Source organism: Crocuta crocuta, unplaced genomic scaffold (assembly GCF_008692635.1).
Source record: "Crocuta crocuta isolate KB4526 unplaced genomic scaffold, BGI_CrCroc_1.0 scaffold249, whole genome shotgun sequence".
Taxonomy (NCBI): domain Eukaryota; kingdom Metazoa; phylum Chordata; class Mammalia; order Carnivora; family Hyaenidae; genus Crocuta; species Crocuta crocuta.
Genome location: NW_027533262.1, coordinates 2431194 through 2455447, shown reverse-complemented (window position 1 = coordinate 2455447; position 24254 = coordinate 2431194). Strand labels below are relative to the sequence as shown.

The 24254-nt window shown below is 35.2% G+C and overlaps 1 long non-coding RNA gene across 1 annotated transcript in view; it reads left to right on the top strand.

Annotated features, from left to right (window-relative positions):
* Positions 1 to 24254, top strand: part of LOC144217830 (uncharacterized) — an 86735-nt gene that overhangs the window by 27561 nt on the left and 34920 nt on the right. The window contains exon 2 of the long non-coding RNA XR_013330967.1: positions 2404 to 2462. This is a non-coding gene — a long non-coding RNA (uncharacterized LOC144217830). The remainder of the gene's footprint in view (positions 1 to 2403; positions 2463 to 24254) is intronic.

Below are 24254 nucleotides of genomic sequence, written 5' to 3'. Positions count from 1 at the left end.
TAAAATTTGCCTGAGAATCTCTTAATTGAATTAAAAAAAAATTTTTAATGTTTATCCATTTTTGAGAGAGAGAGAAAGAGACACAAGGACAGAGCGTGAGCAGGAGAGGGGAAGAGAGAGACAGAGACAGAGAATCGAAAACAGGCTCCAGGCTCATGCACTGATAGCACAGAGCCCAATGTGGGGCTTGAACCTACAAACTGGGAGATCATGACCTGGCTGAACTCAAACACTTTAACTGACTGAGCTAGCCAGGGGCCCTAGAGCCCCTTTGATTTGAAGTAATAATGTCAACTAGCAAGCCAATGACTCTTTTCTTTATTCATGGATTCAAGTTGAGGAGATAATTTCATTTTTAACTTTTGCATGCCAAACTGGTTTGTGAGGAAATGTATATAAATTTATCAAAATTTTGAAATTTGTGGCTGCAGATTAAAGTAGGTCCTGTGATCTTGGCATATTCATTTTCTGCCCATAAGTTTCTGATTACAAATTTCATTAAAGTGCTAATTTTCTTTAATAACCTCTTTTCAATATTTTTGCAACTCTATCTAGTGACCTTAGTCCAAGTTCTTTATCTCTCCCTCGGGCCAAACTTCCCCTTCTGTAAAATTAATGAGCGGAAATAAGTTGCTATTATTTTGACCCTGAGTGGGCAAGATGAGAAAGACTGGGTGGAAACACAAAGCAAGTTAACAGAAAAACTTACCATCCCCCTTTCCCAGCAGGAGACCACAGCAAGGGGAGACATACATAACTGTAATTAAATAAAGTAGGGAATGTTGGTTGCTTAAAAAAAATTGTTAATCAATTTCCCTTCCACGTGTACTATTTTAGATTCTATATCCAAATTATTTTTTATCTGATAATATGTTGTAGTAATATAAATAAAAGCTTTTATTTTCCAAATACTTACCTGTCAGATGCTGAGGCAAGATCCTTGCATTATCCTATTTAATCTTGATAACAACCATACAAGCAATGAAACAAATTAGATAGTTCATAAAAAAAAAGATTTAAGAAACAGGTCCAGGGGTGCCTGGGTGGCTCAGTAGGTTAAGCATCCAACTTCAGCTCAGGTCATGATCTTGTGGTTCATGGGTTCGAGCTCTGCATCAGGTTCTGTGCGGGCAGCTCAGGGCCTAAACCCTGTNTCTCTCTCCTAGAAATAAATAAAAAACATTAAAAAAAAAAAAGTGAGACCTTTAAAAAAATAGTAATAATAAAATAAAAACTATTAAAAAATAAAAAAAGAAATGTCCAATAACATATACAAAGGAAGATATAGGAGATCTGTATTTAATGCTAAAACTAAACCCTTTAACACTATCTGATACCGAAATTATTGCTCTTGTTCTATGGACAAATTATGCCTCAAAACTTAAAGTTAAATATTGGAAGTCTTCCCCCCTCCCCCCCCTTAACCTTCATTATCCTGGGATGGAAATACAATCCTATTCCTTCTTCCTTCCTTCCTTCCTTCCTTTCTTTCTTTCTTTCTTTCTCTTTTTTTTTTCATTTTCTATATCCAGTTTTACAAGATTTCCAGCCTCTTTTTATAATTACCTGGTCTGTAACAAAACTGAGGACAATGGTGACTAGCTATCTAAGGATATCCAGATTTTCTGATTCTAGACCTAATACTTCCTGTCCTAACTATGTGGCAGGCTGAAAGCCAATTTCCCACTTGATTCTTGGAATCAGTCACCACAGCCATTACACCAACCCCTTTTTCTATTCTGTTTCTTTGGCATAATATGCCACCAATAGTGAAGTAGTAAATTTCACCCTTCAATTCAGTGTAAATATTTTATCCTTCAGTGGAAACATGATTTGCAGCCAGACCAAAGTTTCAGACAGAGGAATAAAAAATTATTTCACTGGGACTTTAAGCCTATTTGTGATAAGGGCCACTCCCACACCATGATTCCTAGATCTATGTATTCTGGCTACAAGAAGAGCCTCATATATAGTAGTCACTACTTCAAAGCCTAGCATATACTTTGTAAAAACAGCACACCAAGTTTTCAGGATATTATCTCCCAGACAGTAACACAGTAAGCGTTAGCAAGTATTTTTTGACCTGATAATGGTTTATCTAAATAATTTAAACTGACTCATAAAATTCTTAAGTTACATCTCGCCTGGTAGAGCTAGTGCTTTTCAAACTACCTCATATTTTTATGCCATTTGGCAATCACAGCACACATAAAAGGTATACAATAGGAGCCAAAATATTGTGTGCTCCTTGAAAGCATTAATTGGGCATTAATTCCACACCAAAGTGTATGGTAAGTCTTCTGACAAGTGTTAAAGGACAGTCATTGGTGGAATGAGGCAACCATATCATCCCTGTGTCCATGGCCTTCAAACTAACCAGGTTCTCATGTTTCTTTCCTTTAGGGTGTTCCATCCAATTTATATTCAGTGTACATGAAAGAGCAAATCAAATGATATTTCAGGTATGTGGTAGCAATCTTCTCCCTTCGCACACAGACAGCTGTCTTAGCAATGTGTCATCTTGATTCACAGTCACACAAGCTGTAGGTGACTGGATGTTCAGCAATTTCCACCCTGTGCCAATCAAAGGTAATCTCTCTCTCAGGTTATCAGAAAAAGAAATAAATTAGTAAATATAGCCCAGAAATTTTGAACCAAAGTAGGTCTAACTTTCTACCTATCAGTTCAATGAGCAGGGGACTCTGTATCAAATCTTTTCTCCAAATTATCCAGATTCAGTCTTTAGACAGAGCCCATAAATCTTTAGGAGTCCTTTTCCCCTCCTATCAGCACCAGCTGTCTATCAGCAAGAGATTGAAAGAAATAGCTAAGAGTATTATTTTCTTGCTCTGGGACACTCTCATTGGAAATAAGGTACTGAATTCCTTTCATTACCCAGCTGGTTATAACCCACATTTTGTGCCCTCTTTTCTCTCACTACAATCTCTTCCCTTGTCCATTTATTCCCTGTTTTAAATCACACCCTTCCTCCCCCAGTAGCATTTGCTGGCTTAGAAAATAAGTGCATCTATTTCATTAGGGCTTTCTCTTCAGCCAAATCTTAGGAAGATCAGGAAGATGCTGGCACTTAGCAACATGGTCATATTCAAATTTTACAATTTGGAGAAGTTATACTGTACTCTGGTAATTCCCTAGAAATACATACATTAAATCAAATTCAGTAGTATGGATACCTCTCTTTAATGGTAATTGTTCAAGCGAGATGAAAACAAAATTGGAGGATGGAAATGTTATAAAGTTGAGTGGCTGCAGCATTGTTTCCCTGTCATTCCTAAATACTAAAATCATTTCCAGTGGAATCTTTCTGTACTGCCTCTCATTTGTGAAAACATTCATTTAGTCAATTTAGGCAGTCATTCAAGCCTTTCACATTGTTTCATTTTCCATAAGACCAATGGAACTGATGTTCTGAGGGTGATTGGGACGGTGATATTTTATGTGATATTGTGTTACCTTGCCTATGCACACTACTTGCCTTTGTACAATAGTAATAATAAATTGCATACCTTGATCTTGGGGAATATGTGCAGGTAAGCAAATTGATGGACTATTTGCAGCTACATTCCTTTAATTATGCTCAGTGTGGTTAGTTCTGTTACAGAATAAGGAAAACCTAGAATAGAGTAAAAAATAACCCACAGAGAAGAGAAAATATTTGAAATGTATCTATCTGATAAAAGTCTTTTATACAGAAAATATAAAAAGGTATCAAATCCAATATTTTAAATTAAACTAGTAAATGTTTTGAACACATACTTTACCAATGAATATACAAAAATGACAAATAAGCACATGAAATGTCATTAAAGAAATAGAAACTAATTTGTATGATTTGGTTCCTAGAAAATTTGTTGAGATTATTTTTATGAACAAGAATATGGTCTATTATAGGAAATATTTTGTGTGCATTTCAAATGGGTGTGTGTTCTGCTACTATTTGCTGCCTTATCCTAACATTTCACTTGGATCAAGTTAATTGTGTCTTTCAGATATTCTATACCATTACTGATTTTTTTTCTACTTCTCTTATCAATTATTGAGAGAAGCACCTTAAAATCTCTGGATGTAATTGTGGATTTGTTTATTTTCATGTTTGGTTTAGATCAGCTTCTGCTCCATTTATTTTTAAGTTATGCTATTATGGAAACACATTTAGGATTATTATATTCTCATGAGGAATTGATTTCTTTGCTATTATGAAAAGTCATTCTATATCACTGGTAATATCTTTTGCTCTGAAACCTACTTTTTTTTTTCTGAATTGTTTTTTATGCTCTCAATATTATTGATTTTTACTTGATCTTTATTATTTTCTTTCCTCTACTTTGGGTTTAATTTGCTCTTCCTTCTCTAGTTTCTTAAGGGAAAGCACAGGTTACTTATTGTTAATATTTTTTTGTTTTCTAATATAAGCATTTCTTGCTATAATTTTTCCTCTAAGCATTGCTTTAGCTGTACTTCACTATATATATGTATATATATTTACATATATACATACATATTATATACACACACATAAACACACATATATATTTCAGTTAGTTCAAATTATATTATTTCCTTTGAAACTTCCTCTGTGAATCATGGTTTACATACAAATATGCTATTGAATTTTTCAATTATTAGGCATTTGTTTCAATCTATCTTCCTATTACTGTTTCTAGTTTGTTTTATATAGTTTTATTTTCAATTATTTTAAATGTGTAAATATTTGTTTTATGGACCAGCACATGCTCATCTTGGTGTTTGTTCTAGGTGCACACAAGAACAGTCTGTATTTCGATGATGAGTGGACTGTTTCCTAATATCAATTAGGTCAACCTGGTTGACAGTGCAGATCACGTTATTTTTATCTTACTGATTCTGTTACTGAGAACAGCTTGTTACATTTCCCAGAATTGTAAATTTGCCCATTTCTACTTTTAGTTTTGTCAGCTTTTGTCTCATGTATATTGCAGCTCTGTTTTTAAGCACATAAATATTTATGGTCGTTATGGTTATGTCTCCTTGGAGAATTGACCCTTTAATCACTATGTGATGCCTCTTTTTATCCAGGATAATATTTTTTGTTCGGAAACTTACCTTGTCAGAAGTTATCGTTTCTCTAGCTTTATTTTGGTTAGAGTTTGCACACTACACCTTTGTCTCCCCCTTTACTTTTAACTTGTATATGTCATTATGTTTAGAATAGGTTCTTGTAGATGGCAAATTTGGGGTTTTGCTTTTTTGTTGAATCTGACAAACTCTCTTCACTTGTACTTTTAGATCATTCATATTTAAGGTGATTATTAATATATAAAATGGATTGAAATCTATCTCTTTGCTGGCCATTTTATGTGTTTTCCATAGGTTACTTCCTCTTTTATTCTTTTATTTTCTTTGCCTTCTCTGGATTTAATTGGACATTTAAATAATTCTAGTTTATCTCTCTATTAACTTAAAATTGAAAAAAAATAGTGGTTGTCCTAGTGGTTACAAATGCATTTTTAAATATCTTAGTGCACAGGCATATAATATAAAGTTTCAAATATGGCATAGGACTGTCAAGCAACAAATTACCAATTTCTCACTCTCCATGAGCCCTGCATTTCATTTTTACATATGCTATATAAACACATTATAAGTTTGGTCTACACACCTAGTTCTCGTTTAGAGCAATTAAAACAAGAAAAATCATTCATCTTATTTGTTTCATCTTAACACTTTCATTCTTTTGTGTAGATCATGACTATATCATGCCTATATCATATTCCTCTGCTTGCAGAATATCCTTTACATTTTCTTATAACCTGGCTTTGCTAGAACTGAATCTCCTCACTTTCTGTGTGTCTGAGAAACTCTTAATTTCTTTTTCATTTAAGAGCACTTTTAGTTGGTACAGAATTCCGGTTGGGAAAGTTTTTGGTTGTTGTTCTTTCTTTCATCACTTTCAAGATTCTTTTTGCCTGTGTATTTTCTGATGAGACATGTTATAATTATTATCTTTGTTCCTCTGTTAGTCAACCCTATTCTCCTGTTGCCTCCAAGATATTTTCCTGTTTTCAACAGTTTAAATATTTTATGCCCCGATATTTTTGTGGAAGGGAAAGTGAGTAGTGGAAGCATTTATCCTGCTTGGCGTGTATCTGAGATCTGGTTACTACTGCTAATTTTTGAAAATTCTCAACAAATATTTATTAAATTATTTCTGCTGTTCTATTTTATCTTTCTTCTCCTTCTGAGATTCCAATTACATTTCCACCTATATTGATCCCATTGATATTGTACCTCAGCTCATGCATGCTCTGTTCTGTTTTCTTTATTATTTTTCTTTCTGGGTTGCAGTTTGGGTAATTCCTTTGATGTATATTCATATCCACTGATTCTTCTCTGAGATTCTACAAATAAGACCTTCAAAGACATTCTCTGATCTCTGTTACTATATTTTTTCTTTCTTCTTTAATTTTTTTTTAGTTTTATTTAAATCCAAGTTAGTTAACATATAGTGTAATAATGGTTTCAGGAGTAGAATTTAATGAGTCATCACTATTGCCCTCCTTAATGCCCATCACCCATTAACCCATTCCAACACCCCTCCAGCAACCCTCAGTTTGTTCTCTGTATTTAAGAGTCTCAGATGGTTTGCCTCCCTCTCTGACTTTTCCTTCACTTCCCCTATGCACTTCTGTTTTGTTTCTTAAATTCCACATATGAATGAAATCACATGTTATTTATCTTTTATTTACACAATTTTTATTTCGCTTGTTCTTTTGATCTTCATCTCTCAGCTAGCATTACCTTTGTGATCCTTCATATTGTTTACCTTTACTACTAGAGCCTTTAGCATATTAATTAGAGTCATTTTAAATTCCAAGCCTGATAATTACATCATATTTTTTCATTTAAGGGGGCAGGGAAGTCTGATTCTGGTAGATACTTTGTTTGAAGTGTGTTTTCTCTTGCCTTTTTGTATACTTTATTTTTTGTTGCTGTTTTGAAAGCCAAACATATTGTTTGGTGCAGGAAATATTAATTTAAGAGCTTTTATTTTGGGGGGACAACACACTTTTCCTTCTCCTGAGCCTTTAGTGTGGGGCTTTATGTTAATCTTGTTAGGTTTGGGCTGAGTGTGAAGCTTGCTGTTATTATGGTTTCCTTCTTCACACCGGAGGCTTCTAATTCCTCTAGGGACTGCTTGTGTTTCTGCTGTGGGCTAATTAACAAGAGAGTGTTTCTCAGTGTCTCCTCCCCAGTTACCTTCAGGTCTTCCCACTTGTCTTTGCCTCTTTTCTTTGCACAGTTTGCCAGAAGGAATCTATCTATGCCTTACATCATTCTCTGATGCATCTTTCCCACTTAACTTTACCTGATGTTTGTCAGCGTTGTGATGTGGAGTGGGGGAAAGCAGCATTCAGTGATACTCTGATTAAGGCTCAGTGTCAGGCCGGGACTGAGTCCCTGGGGTCTGGACTCACATGTATTTCTGCTCTCTTGCAGGGGTGGCTCTGGGCCTAACTGTATTCTTGGTCCTCCTTCACAAAGAAGCTCCCTTCCCTTCCCCTCCCCTCCCCTTCAAGTTCCTTGTCTCTAACTACAGCTCTCCACTAATTCTCTTAGGATATAGCCTTTATTGCTCTTCCACCTGCAGACTGAGATGGCTGTTTTGTGAGAAAGAGAAGCCAGACAGGCTTGAATACATTTTCTACAGTGACCGCCATTCCCTTTTCTCAGGGGCAATCATTTTCCACCAGTTCATTCTATTCTAGTTACCATTTCCCAGAAACCAAAAGTTCTGTTCAGTACAAGAAATGAGAGAAATAGTTGTTGATGGTATTGTGAAGTGGCTGCCATTCTTCCCCACCAACCCCCCGGAGGGTAACTTTTCTCTCTGTGGATGTCCAGTGAGGTTCTTGGAGAAAAATCCTGCATAAGGTTGTGGATCCCTTTATGTCTGCTGTCTAGGGACTTGACATTCTCAGGCCTAATTAAGGACTTGTTTAAAACTGGCTGATCGTGGTCTTATTGGCTTATATGGCTGAGTCAGCCTCCTCTGTCTTCTTCTATCTCCCCATCCACCTCCCACCATGTTAATCAAATGTTGCACCACATTTTTCCCTTTAAGCACCTCTCTCTCCATATTTCAGGTTAATTACTTGACCTGGCACCTTACTTCTCTAAAGGATTCAAGACAATCGTTAATTTACAGTCTGCTCAGGGTTTTTCTTATTTTAATTGTACAAACATTCTTTCTAGCTCTCTAAGTCTCCAATCTAAATCGGCAAGTCTCTTTCTGAAAAAAATGGGGGGCTATTTTTAATTTATGTTTAGTTTTTAAGCTTTTCTCATTGCTATATATGTCCATAGTCCTCACTACATTTGCCACAGAATTGATTCTCCATTGAAATCCGTATTTTTAGGGGCTCCTGGGTGGCTCAGTCAGACTTCAGCTCAGGTCATGATCTCACCACTCGTGGGTTCGAGCCCCACGTCGGGCTCTGTGCTGACAGCTCAGAGCCTAGAGCCTGCTTCTGATTCTGTGTCTCCCTCTCTCTCTGACCCTCCCCCACTCTCACTCTCTCTCTCTCTCTCTCTCTCTCTCTCTCAAAAATGAGTAAATGTTAAAAAAATTTTAAAAAGGAAATTCACATTTTTAATTTTATGTTTTTTGCTTGATTCCTGTATATATAGCATAGCTTCTCATATTTTGTTTTCACATATCTTTTCTGAAGTCTAATGATTTATGTGTGTTTTTTCTCCTACACATGGGCATTTACTTTTTTATATTTCAATTCTTGACAAAATGCTTAAACCTTTTTCTTCCTATTAGGTGGCAATATTTTTCTTGTAAACTTTTCTTCTTCATCAGTGGGGTGCTGCTGTTTATTTCCTTGCTTATTTATAAAATCTATATTGATCCATTGCAGTTTTTTCTTTCTATGTAGTTTTTAAAAAGCTAGAGTTTTCAGGGCATGGTATTTGCAGGAAATTTCCAATACAGGTTGGTAGAGGTAGTAGTGTCTTAGTTTTCTAGACCAGCTAATTTTCACAACCCAAGGATTCTCTTTTTCTCTACTGACATAAAGATATACTTCTTCATGCAAATGTAGCTCCCCTTCTTTGAACTAGATAAGAAGCAAGGATGTTATAGCAGTCAGCCCTTCTAAACCCAGTTCCCAATCCCATTGTTACAAATAAAAGGCAATTATATTGCTTTTGAGCTCCTGATGCCCTTGCTGAGATCTGCCAGACATGGGCCCTTTCAATATTCTATGGCTACTACTTCTCACTTTCTTGTCTGTGGTTTCTGCCGAATCACAGGTGCTTAGGAAACTCTTCTATGTATTTTGGAGTGTTAAAAATATTTTTTGTCTCCAAGTAAATATGCAAATATATACTGTTATACAAATGTGTGCCTATTATATTTTTCCATGATAAAATTGTTCCATGATAAAAAAAGATTTATATATTTTTAATATCCATTAACTACAAATACTGTGATTTAGCCACATGTTGATTCATAAGCTGAAAGGTAGGTGTTATTTTGCATTAATGACAGACGCATCATATATTTTGGATGACCATAAATACCCTAGTAATATGGAAGGGACATGATCTATGTGGGGAAGATTACATTTGGATCATTATATATACCTGTGTCTAACATTTTATAATACATTTAATACCACATAGCAAAGTATGAAAAGTAACTATTTTAATTGGTTTTATTTTATTAGAAAGTTTTAAAAAGTTTATTTATTTTTGAGAAAGAGAGAGAGAGAGCACAAGCAGGGGAGGGGCAGAGACAGAGGGAGACAGAATCTGAAGCAAGCTTCAGACTGTGAGCTGTCAGCACAGAGCCTGTTGTGGGGCTCAAACCGCAACTGTGAGATCATGACCTGAGCTAGTGGAATGCTTACCCAGCTGAGTCACCCAAAGTAGCCCCCAAAATAACTATTTTAATCTAGATAAGATTTATTTAAAATGCTTGGACCTAGGTAGTAAAAGGAAAATAATCATTTCAATGCTATCACATTTCTGTTAGTAAATATTTCTTATTGTGCATGTATTCCTTCAACTTCTAATGCTCAAGAACTTGAAAATCCTTATTAAGAACTTGGAGTGAAATATTGTTGTCTTGGGGTGTAGTAATATATTCGTCTACATTTTATTTATGGGAAATTTTCGGATGCAATCTTGACTATTTCAGGTTGCTTCAGATTAAAATTTGGCTCATGACTCTAAGTTTTTATACATATTTTACATACAAATTATTTAAATTCATGTATCCGACTTTGATTTAGAGATCAGTAAAATGAAACCTCATGGCTTTGGTTGATTTTTAGTGTTCTCTTGATAGGATCTGTTTTGGAAAAAACACAATTTTGTGAGTATTTGGGTTTTAATGTTGGTATATTGGTATAAAAGTGCCTTTAAAATCTGTTTGTACTTTTAAATATCAAAATGTATTGCTGAGCATATGCAGTGGGTAATTTTATTTTTTCTCTCAAATCAGCATTGGCAGCATATTAGAAACTTGTAATGGCATAATTACCCAGATTATTTTCTCAGGCTCACATTTTGACTATTCCTAAATACTAATTTCAAATAAAATATTTAAATATATGGACACAGGGATATATTAAGTGACTTTTTAAAAAAAGTCATGACAGTCTAACAGCTTAAATCCCTTGTGTTAAAAATAAAATGTATTGCTGTATCATATATAATACGATTTTTAAGTGGAATATAAATGTTAATATGTAGATGTACTTTCTTCCACAGTATTATAGAAGCTTTTTATATGGATTATTTATATCCATATTTTCTGAGAAACCCACATTTATATTGGCAGGAAAAAAACACACTTCTTGGCTTTCCTTATGATTTGGAATGACTCTCCCATAAATATTTTCTCCACTGTATCATATTCTTGGCCTTATTTTATGCCTCTATGTCTCCTTCAGGTGAGTCTTAGGCTTCAGGGTCTTTGGTGGAGGGCAGCAATCTCCATCAGCCAACCCAGTTGTGGGAGGTAGAAAATGGCTATTGCTGCTTTGCTACCTCAAGGTTTGCCCCAAGGTTGATAGATCATAGATATAGCTTGCAATGAAAGCAACAATTATATGAATTTTATTTATATTTTAAATCATTTAGTTGCAGATCTAATAGAAATTTTTTGTATTTCATTTCAGTGTTAGGCTCATTTACTTTGTAAATAATCAAACATAACATGATGTTTCCTGATGGAAGTTTGCTGTAATCAAACATGGGGATACACTGAAATAATGAAACATGGGATAATCATGGGGATATAACTGAGGCATAAGGAATCATATTATATTACCGAGATAGTCATTCACCAAATTATCCCTCATTCTCAATAGCAATCAATGTAGAATTGACTCTTATTTTTTAATTCCCCTCAAAAACCTTCTGTAGAGATAAATATCTTTTTAGGAAGATTCCTGTTTTTTATTTTAAAGTTTTTATTTTAATTCCAATAGCTAACAGATTGTTATATTAGTTTCAGGTGTACAATATATTGATTCAACACTTCCATACAGCACCCACTGCTCATCACAAGTGCATTCCTTAATCCCCACCACCTATTTCACCTATCTTCCTGCCCACCTCCTCTCTGGTAACCATCTCTTTGTTCTCTATAGTTAAGAGTCTGTAACTTGGTTTATCTCCCTCCATTTTCTCCCTTTGTTTTCTTTTCCCAAATTTTTATGCAAATTCTAGCTAGTTAACATATATTCTAATATTAGTTTCAGGAGTAGAATTTAATGATTCATCACTTACTTCATTACATTATTATAACACCTAATGCTCATCATAACAAATGTCCACCTTAATACCCGTCACCCATTTAGCCCATTCCCCATCCATCTTCATACATCAACTCTCACTTTGTTCTCTGTCATTAAGAGTTTCTTATGGTTTGCTTCCCTCTCTTTTATTTTTTCCCTTCTCATATATTCACCTGTTTTATTTCTTAAATTCTACATATGAGTGAAATCATGGTATTCGTCTTTCTCTTATTTCACTTAGCATAATACTCTCTAGCTCCATTAATGTCCTTGCAAATGGCAATATTTCATTATTTTTATGGTTAAATAATATCATATACATATATATTCATTAATTGATTGACACCTGGGCTATTGTAAATAATGTTGCTATAAACATAAGGGTGCATATATTCCTTTGAGTTAGTGTTTTTGTATTCTTTGGGTAAATACCCAGTAGTGAGATTCCTGGATCATAGGGTAGGTCTATTTTAAACTTTTTTGAGGAAACTTCATACTGTTTTACACAGTGGCTGCACCAGTTTGTATTTCCACCAACAGTGCATAAGGGTTCCTCTTCCTCCACATCCTCACCAACACCTGTTATTTCTTGTGTTGTTGACTTTAGCCATTCTGACAGGTATGAAGTGATATTGCATTGTTTTATTTGAATTTCCCTGATGGTGAGTGATGTTGAGCATCTTTTCATGTGTCTGTTAGCCATCAGGATGTCTTCTTCGGAGAAATGTCTATTGATGTCTTCTGCCCATTTTTAATTGGATTATTTGTTTTTTGGGTGTTGAGTTTGATACATTCGTTATGTATTTTGGATACTAACCCTTTATCAGATATGTCATTTGCAAAGTAAGAATACCCCTCTTGTTCCTCTAAGTACTTTGCTCTTAAAGTCCTCTTCAGGTTCCTTCTCCTTTACTTCAGTATGATAAATAATTCCGTTTTTCTTCACCTAGGTAAAAGTTTAATCATTTAAAAAAATTTTTTTAGGGGCGCCTGGGTGGCTTAGTCGGTTAAGCGTCCGACTTTCACTTAGGTCATGATCTCGCGGTTCGTGGGTTCGAGCCCCGCGTCAGGCTCTGTGCTGACTGCCAGCTCAGAGCCTGGAGCCTGTTTCAGTCTGTGACTCCCTCTCTCTGACCCTCCCCTGCTCACGCTGTCTCTCTCTCTCTCCTAGAAATAAAAAAAAAAAAATTAAAAAAATTTTTTTAATGTTTAATTTGAGAGAGTGAGAGAGACAAAGCATGAGCAGGGGAGTGGCTGAGAGAGAGGGAGACACAGAATCCTAGAATCTGAAGCATACTCCAGGCTGTGAGCAGTCAGCACCAGAGCCAGATGTGGGGCTCAAACCCGTGAACCACGAGACCGTGATCTGAGCTGAAGTCAGAGTCTTAACCAACTGAGCCACCAAAGTGCCCCAGTAAAAGTGTCTTCTTGATGGTCCTTGCTGTTGAGTTTTGAGAATCCTGGAGCTTCTGCTGAGATTTTGTTAAGGCTCTTTTTGGCACAGATTAATACCTATAACTTAGAAGTATAGTTACTATACTTCTCTTGTCTCTAAATTTACTACAGGCAAATTGGCCCATACAAGTAAGGAAAGTTGATGCTGAATCTGTGCTCAAATATTTCACTGACCTATTCAGGATTCTTTTTGTTTCCTCCTCAAGATTGTAGGATGCAGAAATTTTTGCTTATCTAGTATGTTTATACCCCTTTTCCTTGATGAAAAACTGGCAAATCATTGATTGGCCAATAATCATCCTGTTTGTTTGTTTTTTGTTACTGCTGTATTTATTAAAGGATGTTCAAGACCACTACTAGTCTGAAAAATGTTTTTCCAACTGAATTTGAAGAGTAAAAGCTCTCGTTAGATATTACCTCTTTAGGACAAACTTTGCCTTGCATTATTAATTAACACAATGTCAATACTTTCCTGGGTCTTGTCTATTATGCAGGCAAAGTTGGCTTTTAAGTCCAACCCCTTAACCACTCGGCCATCATGGTGTCTCAAAGTTGGCTTTTAAAGATATTTTCTCTCCACAAATTCCACTTGCCCGAGGATTGTTGGGATTTCTCAGGTCAGCTTGACTTTAAATTTGTGGATCAAAGATATGCACAAGAGATACTTTTACTTTTGACTGTCAGCCACCCTATATTGGATTGTCTGCTGGTAAATTTATTACCTCTTGGTACCTGTTTCTATATTATCTTTCCTGTATGTGTCTTCCTAAAGAGCACAGCTGTGCCAAGGACAATTTAAAATGACTGCAGTCACTTTGGAGACTTTAGATATAACCAAACTTGTGTATTTGACATGCACTTTCTTAAAGGAAAAAACAAAACCAAACCAAACCGTGACCCTGAGACAACAAAATACCTCCACTGGAATCATTACACTATTATCATTGGGACCAAGCTCATCAGGAATGAAAGCAGATACTGTTGCAATCCTGCAGCAGTTGTCAGTCTGTTTCCTTCAGATTGTTTTCAAGAATGATTCAATTAAACATAGGCAAGATTTTAACCTCAAGAGACCAAGAATCCTTAGGAATCAGTATCCAAATTCAGAAGCAGTTTGTTTTAATATGGCAAAAAGAAAAGGATACTTTTATATTCTTGCCCAGAGCTATGTGAAGTCTTCTGTGCTTTGTCTTCATATTGTCTCTAGAGACATTTATCATCTTGAGATACTGCAGATCTATCATGTTGATCTAGTGTAGTATTGACCTTATACTACTGACCAGAGATGAGAAGCACCTATATTCCTTCATAAGACATATATGTGCCAGAGAATGCAAGATAAATCTTATGAATGTTGAAGGGCCTGGTTTGGGGCATGCAGTGATATCCCCTTTGAAATGAGAGACAAAATACTGCACATTACACTACTCACCATGAAGACAATAAAAAATACACTGTGGCCTCTTTGGATTTCAGAGGTAACATATATCATATATGCTTTAACCTTTTTTATGGGTAACTCCTAGAACTGCCAGTTTCAAGTGGGATCTTGAGAAAAAAATGGCTTTGCATCACTGGTTCTGCTGCTATTCTTCCTGTAACTTGGACATTATGACCCAGCATATTGATGGGATCAGAAGTGGTGCTTGCAGACAGAGATGATGCATGGATCCTCCAGGAAGCCCCATGAGCTGAGAAGTCTCAACTGAGACTATTAAGATTTTGGCGAAATCCATGCCATTATCTGCTGAAAAGTCTTAGAAAAGTTGTTCTGGGATTGCCCCTAGACCCTGGTAGAGACTGAAACCTGGACAATGTGACCATCAAAACATAATATTGGACATTCACTGAATCATCCATTATAGGGAAGTGGTACATTCTGGACTAGGTCAAGTGGCTCAAAATCTTTACAAAATGTGACCTTACACTTTTGCTACTTCACCCTTAATCCCTAAATAATGCCTTTTGGTGAAATTGCTGCGATTATTTAATAAAGGGAAAAGTTCAGGTTCAGTTGTGTTTGCATCTGTAGGATATGTTGCAGCCAGTCAACATTAATGGCTTTTATACTATAATGTCACCCAAAAGTGACCTTCAAAACACTGATAAAATAAAACCTTTGTTTCATCCATCTCCTTGTCCTTCATGGGGTCTGGGGTATGGTTCTAAAATGACTTCTCAGTAGTATCTAAGGGATTAGCTTGCTACTCAGGGCTTGGGAAGAACAAAATTGGAATAAATAGTGACAAAATTATGTGGCTGAGCCTCTCAGAATGTGCAGAATATGAACATTTTTGTGTCCTCCTTAAATGTCCATCAAACAGCATCCATGAAGAAAAACATTCTTAATATTTAGATAGAAATACTTATCAGTCTTTTCCTCAACTACCCCAGTGTTTATTCAGAGAACATATATGAAGTAGGCATGTGAAAGTGATATACTGTGTAGCATGGATTCAACTACCTGTTTTTCCCCAGATCAAAGCTAATTTGGCCATTCTTGATAATAAATACTAATATGGTACTATTTCTTGGTCACTCAGAAAACTACCTGGTAGGAGATAAATTGTATGATACTGCTCCTATAATGAACTGCACAAACCTCTGTCCTCTTAGAGTTGGCTATATATTTCAGATATGAATTTGCATTCACTGACTAGAATTCTCTGCCAACTCCATTATTAATAAATGTATAGAATGCCCCTTTCAGCTCTGTTGAGCTGTACTTAGATTGCCTCTGTGCAAGGAACAAAGTTGAATCTACTAGGCAACACAATCTATCACCGGGCCATTATGTGTCCCTCAGGTCATTGAGCCCATAGGCTTGAGAGGAAAGTGGTCACCAAATTGTTTTGAAAGATAAATCCTAATTACAAGTGGTAAATTGGGTTGCTGCCCTACAATGATGATAAAGAGTACTTTATTTGGAACTAAGAGGATAACTTGGAGTGTTTTTATTTTTAAGATCTTTCTCAAATGTACTTGTGGATAGTAAACTATAATAGCCAGACTTGGCTGAAGGACTCAGATTCTGAAGTACTTAAGACTTGGACAAGAAGGAAGCCCCATGCAGCTGAGAAGCTGGAAGAGGTAAAGGGAACAAAGAATGGGCAGTATAAAAAGACGCCATGATAACTCTTTTAAGCCTCAAGACCAGGACATTAACTTTCTTTAAAGTAGGTTTTTTTTTCTTCTTTCCCTCTATAAATTATATGAAGAACATCAGTGATGGCAAATATTTTAGGTAGGTATATAAGTGACTGTCTTTATATGTCCTCATATGCTTTCTATGTCCGTTTATATGATGGACAATGGAGAGTGTCTGTGTCAGGACAATTGGGTGAAGAGAATATCAATGGACTGTGACAGATATCTTTTCTTTGTCCTTCTTACCCTTGCTCTCTAGTTTAAGAGGCTGGCTTGTATGGGGTACAAAAATATCTCCTGTGTCTTCCAGTTTCTAGTTAAGTAGGGCCAATAGGAAATAAGGGTAAGAAATAAAAGGAAGGGAGGAAAGTAAGATCAGGAATCTATTCCCCTGGTTCTTTTCCTCTGAGATCAGCAGGGACTCACCATGCCCTTTGACATAAGTTCACTGATTCTCTCAAGGAGGTTTATTCTATAAAAGTCACTCTGATTCTGATAATCACTCTCTCTACTTATACCTTCAGGCCTTGGATGAAAGGAGCTTTGCTTCTCTTAGCTCTGGGTTTCTCTATTAAACCATCTGGTTACCTTTCACACCTTTCCAAATGATCGTTTGTAAATAAACCCTCCTCTCAGTTTCTAATTTGAGTGTTCCATATTATTTTAAATGGGAACTAGGAGTTGAAAGAGTGGCCTATTTTGAAATGCAGTATGAAGTTATTGCATTGATAAACTACTCTTATAATTATATCTGTGAAGTTAGAGACAAGGATTTACAATTCTGTTTAATGTTTATTCATGTTTGAGAGAGAGGGACGGAGACACAGAACTCAAAGCAGGCTCCAGGCTCCGCACTGTCAGGACAGAGCCTGACATGGGGCTTGAACTTATGAACCATGAGATCATGACCTGAGCCGAACTTGGACGCTTACCCAGCCAAGGCACTCAGGCACCTTGAGACAATGATTTAAATAAGCTATAGAGACCTACTACTATAAAAGTTTCCCTAAAGACACTATATCTAACAAAAATAGAATATATTACTTTGGGGATATGCTATAAATATAACAGAGGAAAGTCTGACAAGGGAAATTTGCTAAGAAAGAGAAAGAAGAACTATAATAAACATAGAGATAGAGAATTTACAAAGGGACTTTGATGAAGGGAATATCTTATTCTGTAAGGAAAAGAGAAGGGAAAATGAGGTACTCGTGGCTTATCATAATAATGAGAGGGAGGAATAAATTACACATATGTAAAATAAGAGTAATATAAGCTGTTGATTCACCTGCAAGGCATATTTCTTAGGTGAAAATGATTTCTTATGTACCATTAAAATCAAATGAAGAGGCAACATATGGATTGTTAGAATTAAATTCATGCTTCAGTGTATATCCATAAAAGAAAGCTAGGAATAGATTTAAAAAGCTCATGGTCACTATTTCAAATTCTCATCTCTGTGTAGAATATAGAAATAATTAGGCTGATAATGAAATTTGAGCAAAAATGATGCAAATGTAACTTCAGATAAATGCTTACTCTCTGAGTATCAGTCAATGAACAGGTAACAAAAACAAGAATACAATTCTCATGTGACTACAAAAAACAGAAGCTGCTTGTGAGGGAGTTAAAATCATAAGATTAGAATCATGATAAAAATTCAGGTACTTTGGGGATAATTCATCATCAGATGATCTTAGGGAACTGTTAAGGGTTGATATCTGCTAATGCCCTGAATGTATCTTAGCAAGAATCTTCAATCAGAATTAAGTAGCAAAAAGTAACATTGATATGTGTTATCACATTATGGAATACTTTACACAATCTTGTTTTATTTAAACCTTAAACAATCTGGAATGTAAATATTAGGTTTAAGTTTTTATCTTTATATATATATATAATATATATTATATATTATATATAATATATATTATATATTATATATAATATATAATGTGGGAACCAGTTAAATAGGTGAAATTAATTGCCAAATACATCTGGCAAAATAGGTTATTGAGCTAAAGCCAGAATTCAGTTTCTTTCATGTTATTTTTCATAATTAAATGTTTTTCCCTATGAACTTTTTGCTTTTTTGGAAGCACAATAGGGACTGAATGGATGATAAATCTGACTTTAGATTTTGTTTTTAAGATATCCCCTAATTGCACTAAACTTACTTTGAAGCATCATCAAGTTTACTCACTCTATCAGCATTTCATGAGAACACCCTCATGTTTTCTTGTGTCAATAAATAATTGTTGACTTAAATGTGGACTGGGTATAATGCAATTTAGGTTAATGCCAATGATTTCATATAGCCTAAATTATGAGATCTCTCTAAATCGAAGGAAAAAAAAAACCTCTACAAGTCTTAGTGGCAGATGGATTTTTAGTTGCTTTTCAATTAAACAGACAGGATTGAATTTGAAGATCTGACTTTACCTAAATAATCAAAGTTATTAGTTCATTACTAGAGGCGTAGTTGTGAATTTAGAACACAATCAGGGGCATCAGTCAAGCATGACAGGAAGAGTTCTGTTCACATATGTTCTGTTTTAAAATGGAACATCCATAACAGTTCAGTGGAGCTCAAAATTACAGCTGAGAAGTGATCAGTTAACCACCCCAAAAAGCTGGATATGGGAAATAGACTGAAAAATTAGTTTCTTAACATTGACATGTTGCTGCAACATTATATTCATGGAAAGATCTAAAGAACATTCTCCTCAAATAAACCATATATATTCAAAACATATTAAAACTTTTAAGGAAAAATAAAAAAAATATATTTAGAATAAGCATATATTTCTGAGATCGCTTTTTTTTAAGATCACATTTTTAAAAATAAACCCTAACACCAAATGCTAGGAAGATAAACTAAGAAAATGTCTGACATCTCACTTATCATTATGATAGGTACGGATGGCAAGAAAGATGATTTAGAAAGTGGTTTCATTTTTACAAGAAAAATATTTCATGTATGTTTACATTTTTGGAGTTTCTTATTTATTGACTTTCAAAACAAATAGTTAGATGTTCATAGTCGCACAGACACAGAGCTATGTGCCGGAAAGAGAAACTGCACCGTGTAATCTCACACTTTTACAACATTTTCCCTCATGGCAGGCATCATAACAGCAGAGCTGGTTGGTGCCAATGCTGGTTGAGCATTCCAGTTAACTGGAAGTTACACAATGTAGAGAAAAACCAGGTACACAATGTGGAGAAAAACCAGGTAGAAATGAGGACCATGGACTAGCAAACTCTTTTTGTAATTGCACATCAATAGCAACAAAAATAACTGTGAAGTAAATTCATAAGGCAGAGAAGCAGTAGAGTAAATTGGTGTGGAATACAGACACTATACTAGAGTAATCCCAGACCAACCATTTACTGAATGACTATGAACAAGCTAATTATCTGTGCTTTAGATTCTTATTTATAAATTGAGATTAATAAAAGAAAATTGAGGATAATACTAGTGCTTGATTTATGGGGCTGTTGTAAAAAATCAAATATTGGTTAATATAAAATGTACTAAGAAAGTGGTGGGCATGTTGTAAGTATTATGTAGGTATTGATATATTATTTTTAAATTTTTGTTAATGTTTATTTAGTTGGAGAGACAGAATGGGGGAGGAGCAGAGAGCGAGGGACGCACAGCATCCAACGGACATCCAGGCTCTGGCTGTCAGCAAAGAGCCCAACACATGGATTGAACCTACGAGCTGTGAGATCATGACCTGAGTGGAAGTCCGAAACTTAACTGACTGAGCCACCAGGTGCCCCTCAATATATTATTTTTATTCCATTAAGATATACATCTCCAAACAAATAAGATTTTTCTTAAACAGACATACTAAAATATCCCACTTATAACATAATGGATTCTGACTGAAATACAACTTGTATTCTGACTTAGGAATTGATTCCCACACTCCTCTCCTTAGTAGAGCTGTATCCCATAGAGGTCTTTATATTATATAGAGAAAGTGCCCAAGAACAGGGTTGCCCAAATGCATTGGCAAATGTTATTTGTATTAGATACTTAGGTCATGAATTCCCCAAAGAAGGGGACTTCTTTGATTAAAAATTACCTTTTATTTGAGGCCTTTTTAAGAATTTTTCTCCCTTCCTCATCTCTGAAATGTGTTTTCCCCAAAACACCCTGATTCATTTAGTGGAGAAATATACTTCCAGTGAACTCACTGCCAATAGTCTGTCATTGCTTCTACTCCAATTTTGATCCAATACCATATGCTACAGTCTAGACTTTGTGCTTTCTGTATTTCTGCCTTCTACAACAATGAGAAATAGGACTTTTACCATCCTCAACACACTTATTTATTTGTTCAGATCTAAAATTTGTAGATATTAGCTTCATAATTGTTACCCTAATATCATTGTGAAAATTAAAGCTTTTAGCTAGAATTCAATATTGATTTACAGTATGTTTTTTATAAAGGTAAAATTTACAAACAGGGAAATATACAGATCTTAAGAATACAGCTTGATGTGTTTTGACAGATACAGATATTCACTTAACCACACCCCATTAATATATATGTTCACATCCTCAGAAAGTCCCTCAAGCTCCCTAGTAAATTTACTCAAGAGGCAATCATTTATTTAAAAAAAATATTTTTCATGATTAGTTCTTTTCTGTTCCAGAGCCACAGATAAATGGAATCATATGGTATGAGCTCTTCTGGGTCTGCATTCTGTCACTCAGCGTTATGTTCAACAGACATATCATTTAACATATTATTTCAAAGGTTGCACTATTCACAAAATGTGTGCAAAAAGAAATCAGTGGAAAGCCATGTTTTGTATCCGTCTTTGAGGAGTTACCTGATGAAAGTACCCCTGGGGCAGACAGTGCTTCTCCTGGGTCACCTGCATCTGTCCCTTTTGAACCAAGTCTTCCACACAGATTGGCACTTTAACTCCATGGATATTGTGTAATGAAATGTACCTAATGTTGCCAAATACACATTTCAGGCAGTGTTTTGTTTTTAAGGGTATAATGATATGAGTCACATTCTTAAAAAAAAAAAAAAAAAAAGACAAAAATTAGGAAAATGGATTAATTTTGTATTTTTATTTAAAAGAGGAAGAGGGTAGAAGAAAATAACAACATTGAAAATGTTTATACAAATTTAAAGGGGAAAGTGATCATTTAATTTAAGGGCTTATCACAATTAACAGAGAGGTTTTTTAAAAGTACTACTTGAGAACCTGAAAGAAGTGTATAAAAATGGGCATTTTAAGTAACTGTTTGGGGTTTATAGTCAGAGGTCCCTAAAGACAGTACTGGTAGTATTTGAAGCAATGACTTTTTAATTTTGTCAAATCATTTTTACCAATATCTCTAATTAAGATCAATTGTTTTCTGACTCGGTATCTATTTCTTCTGTCACTAAATAAGAAGATAATGCAAGTACTATTAACAAATGAAAGAGGGACGCCTGGGTTGCTTAGTCGGTTAAGTGTCCGACTTTCGCTTAGGTCATGATCTCGCGGTTCGTGGGTTCGAGCCCCGCGTCGGGCGCTGTGCTGACTGCCAGCTCAGAGCCTGGAGCCTATTTCAGAGTCTGTATCTCCCTCTCTCTCTGACCCTCCCCTGCTCACGCTGTCTCTCTCTCTCCTAGAAATAAATAAAAATATTTAAAAAAATGAAAGAAAGATTATTGCTTTCATAATATTAGTGCTGCTGTAAATTTTGAGGCTGTGAGATTCAAAATATTAAAAATTGAGTGTATTAATTCAAGCTGAGCCAATCTTAGAGTTTCAAAATATCATGAAAATGATTTCAAAAGACATGTTGGAACAAGCTGATGCTGCTGGGCGTACTCCTAAGTCTCTGAAGAAACTGATTATACAAAGCCGTATATACAAGTTTCAAAACCTATAGTGTTTGCTCTTTCACTTTTCAAACAATTTACCTTCAAAATTAACTTCTTTTTTTTTTTTTTTTTTTTTTTTTTTTTGCTGGCACCCTGTAGGACACTACATCCAGCCAAATTAATGATATTGTTTATTAAATTACTAAATTTTCCTCTATTTGAGCCTGTTTCTTATAAACTTCCAACACGCACAGATGCTAAAGTTTTCAATATTCTGTAGTTTATTCTTACATTTTAAACAAATCATTTACATGTAAACTCAAATGGTGGAATTATAATTATTCCTCAAATGTGAAGATGCATGATGCCTTCTGTCTGGAAGGTGTGTCTGCTGCTGCTCTTATATCTAACAGTGGTACTCCAAAGGTCTGTGGACCATGAAGAGGCCCTCAAACCATTAGCTCTCCATCCAGGACAAGATTAGGTGTTTGAGCCAGAAAGTTAATCTACCACATGACTAAGCACATGGCGAGTTGACCCTCCTTTTTATTTTTTTAATAGGAAGATTTCTTCTTAATAGAAAGTAGTACATTAACTCACATACCTACACAAGCTTCTGAACTTGTTATGGACTGGCACTTTGAATAGTATTCCTTAAAACTAGGGTTCAGCAAATTTTTCTGTAAAGACCCAGATAGTAAACATTTTAGACCTGGGGGCCACACAGGTTCTGCTACAAATACTCAACTCTGTCATAGAGCATAACAATAGCTGTAAACAATCTGTAAGTGAATATGGCTCATTGTGTTCTAATAGAGCTTTTTTATGGACAATGACATCATATGTGATATCATAAATTTTTCCATGTTACAAAATATTATGAAAAAATGTTTTTTCAACCATTTTAAAATGTGAAAATAAGGCTGAGCTTGTGAACAACAAAAATATAAGTAGTTTAATTCTTGCTCTAAGACATGCTTTAACTGTCAGTTAAATTATCACTTGTAAAACTTTCCGTAACTTACTCAATCAGGTTTAGTCTTTCTTCTACACATTCTTCAGAACTCATGGCACCTATAGAGGTTTATTATGTTTCATTCATGTGAATTTTTTTTTCTAGAAGATTGAAGTAACTTATCTAAGGTTCTATATCTATTAGGTGTGATTGAAATTTGAACCCAATAGCCTTGCAGTGGAGAACATAAGTCACAATAGCAAATGTCAATTCGTAAACTATCTCTTTGCTATCTAGTACAAAGTAGGGGCTGAGAAACAGAGCTGGAAAGGTGGAGAAGGAAGCATATTTGGGGGTTAAAGTGAGTAACATTTAGGATATCAGTATGTCCAGTGGCTTTGTTGGACTCTGGATAATTTATTTAGTATTTGAGTTTCTATTTCATCATCTGGAAATTTAAAGGTTATGATATGTTCTCTAATTTTCTCTCATTTTTTCCATTTTTATTGTGCTAGATTATCAGGACACCATAGACTCAGGGAATGGTTTATATAGTGTGTATCCAAAATACACTCATTTGCATACTGAAAGGACAAGGGAAGGAGAATGTTAAAGAGGTTACACCAGCAAAACAATATTTTTTAATGGCTCATTAATCAATGTTAGTACTGGAAATAATTCAGTAAACACATTAGTACACATTACACTGATTTTACCATCAAATTAATGAAGGTGGATTCTGGTCTGGTGCTGGATTGCAGCATTTACAGATAGGGCCTCTGTAAACTTGGGAATTATCCATGCACCAATCTCAGCATTTTCAGACAAAGCCTGCAATCATGTGATTCTCTGCCTGAGCTAATTTATAACATTAAGAGACCAAAACAACAACAACAACAACAAATCTAGTTTTGCCAGATCTCTGACAATAACTCTCTGACTTCACTTTACATTATCAACAGTGGCACTCTAACTGAATTCTGTTTGGAGTTTTGAAGTCTCTTTATCACATCTTGCCTAATATTCTTATCATGATTG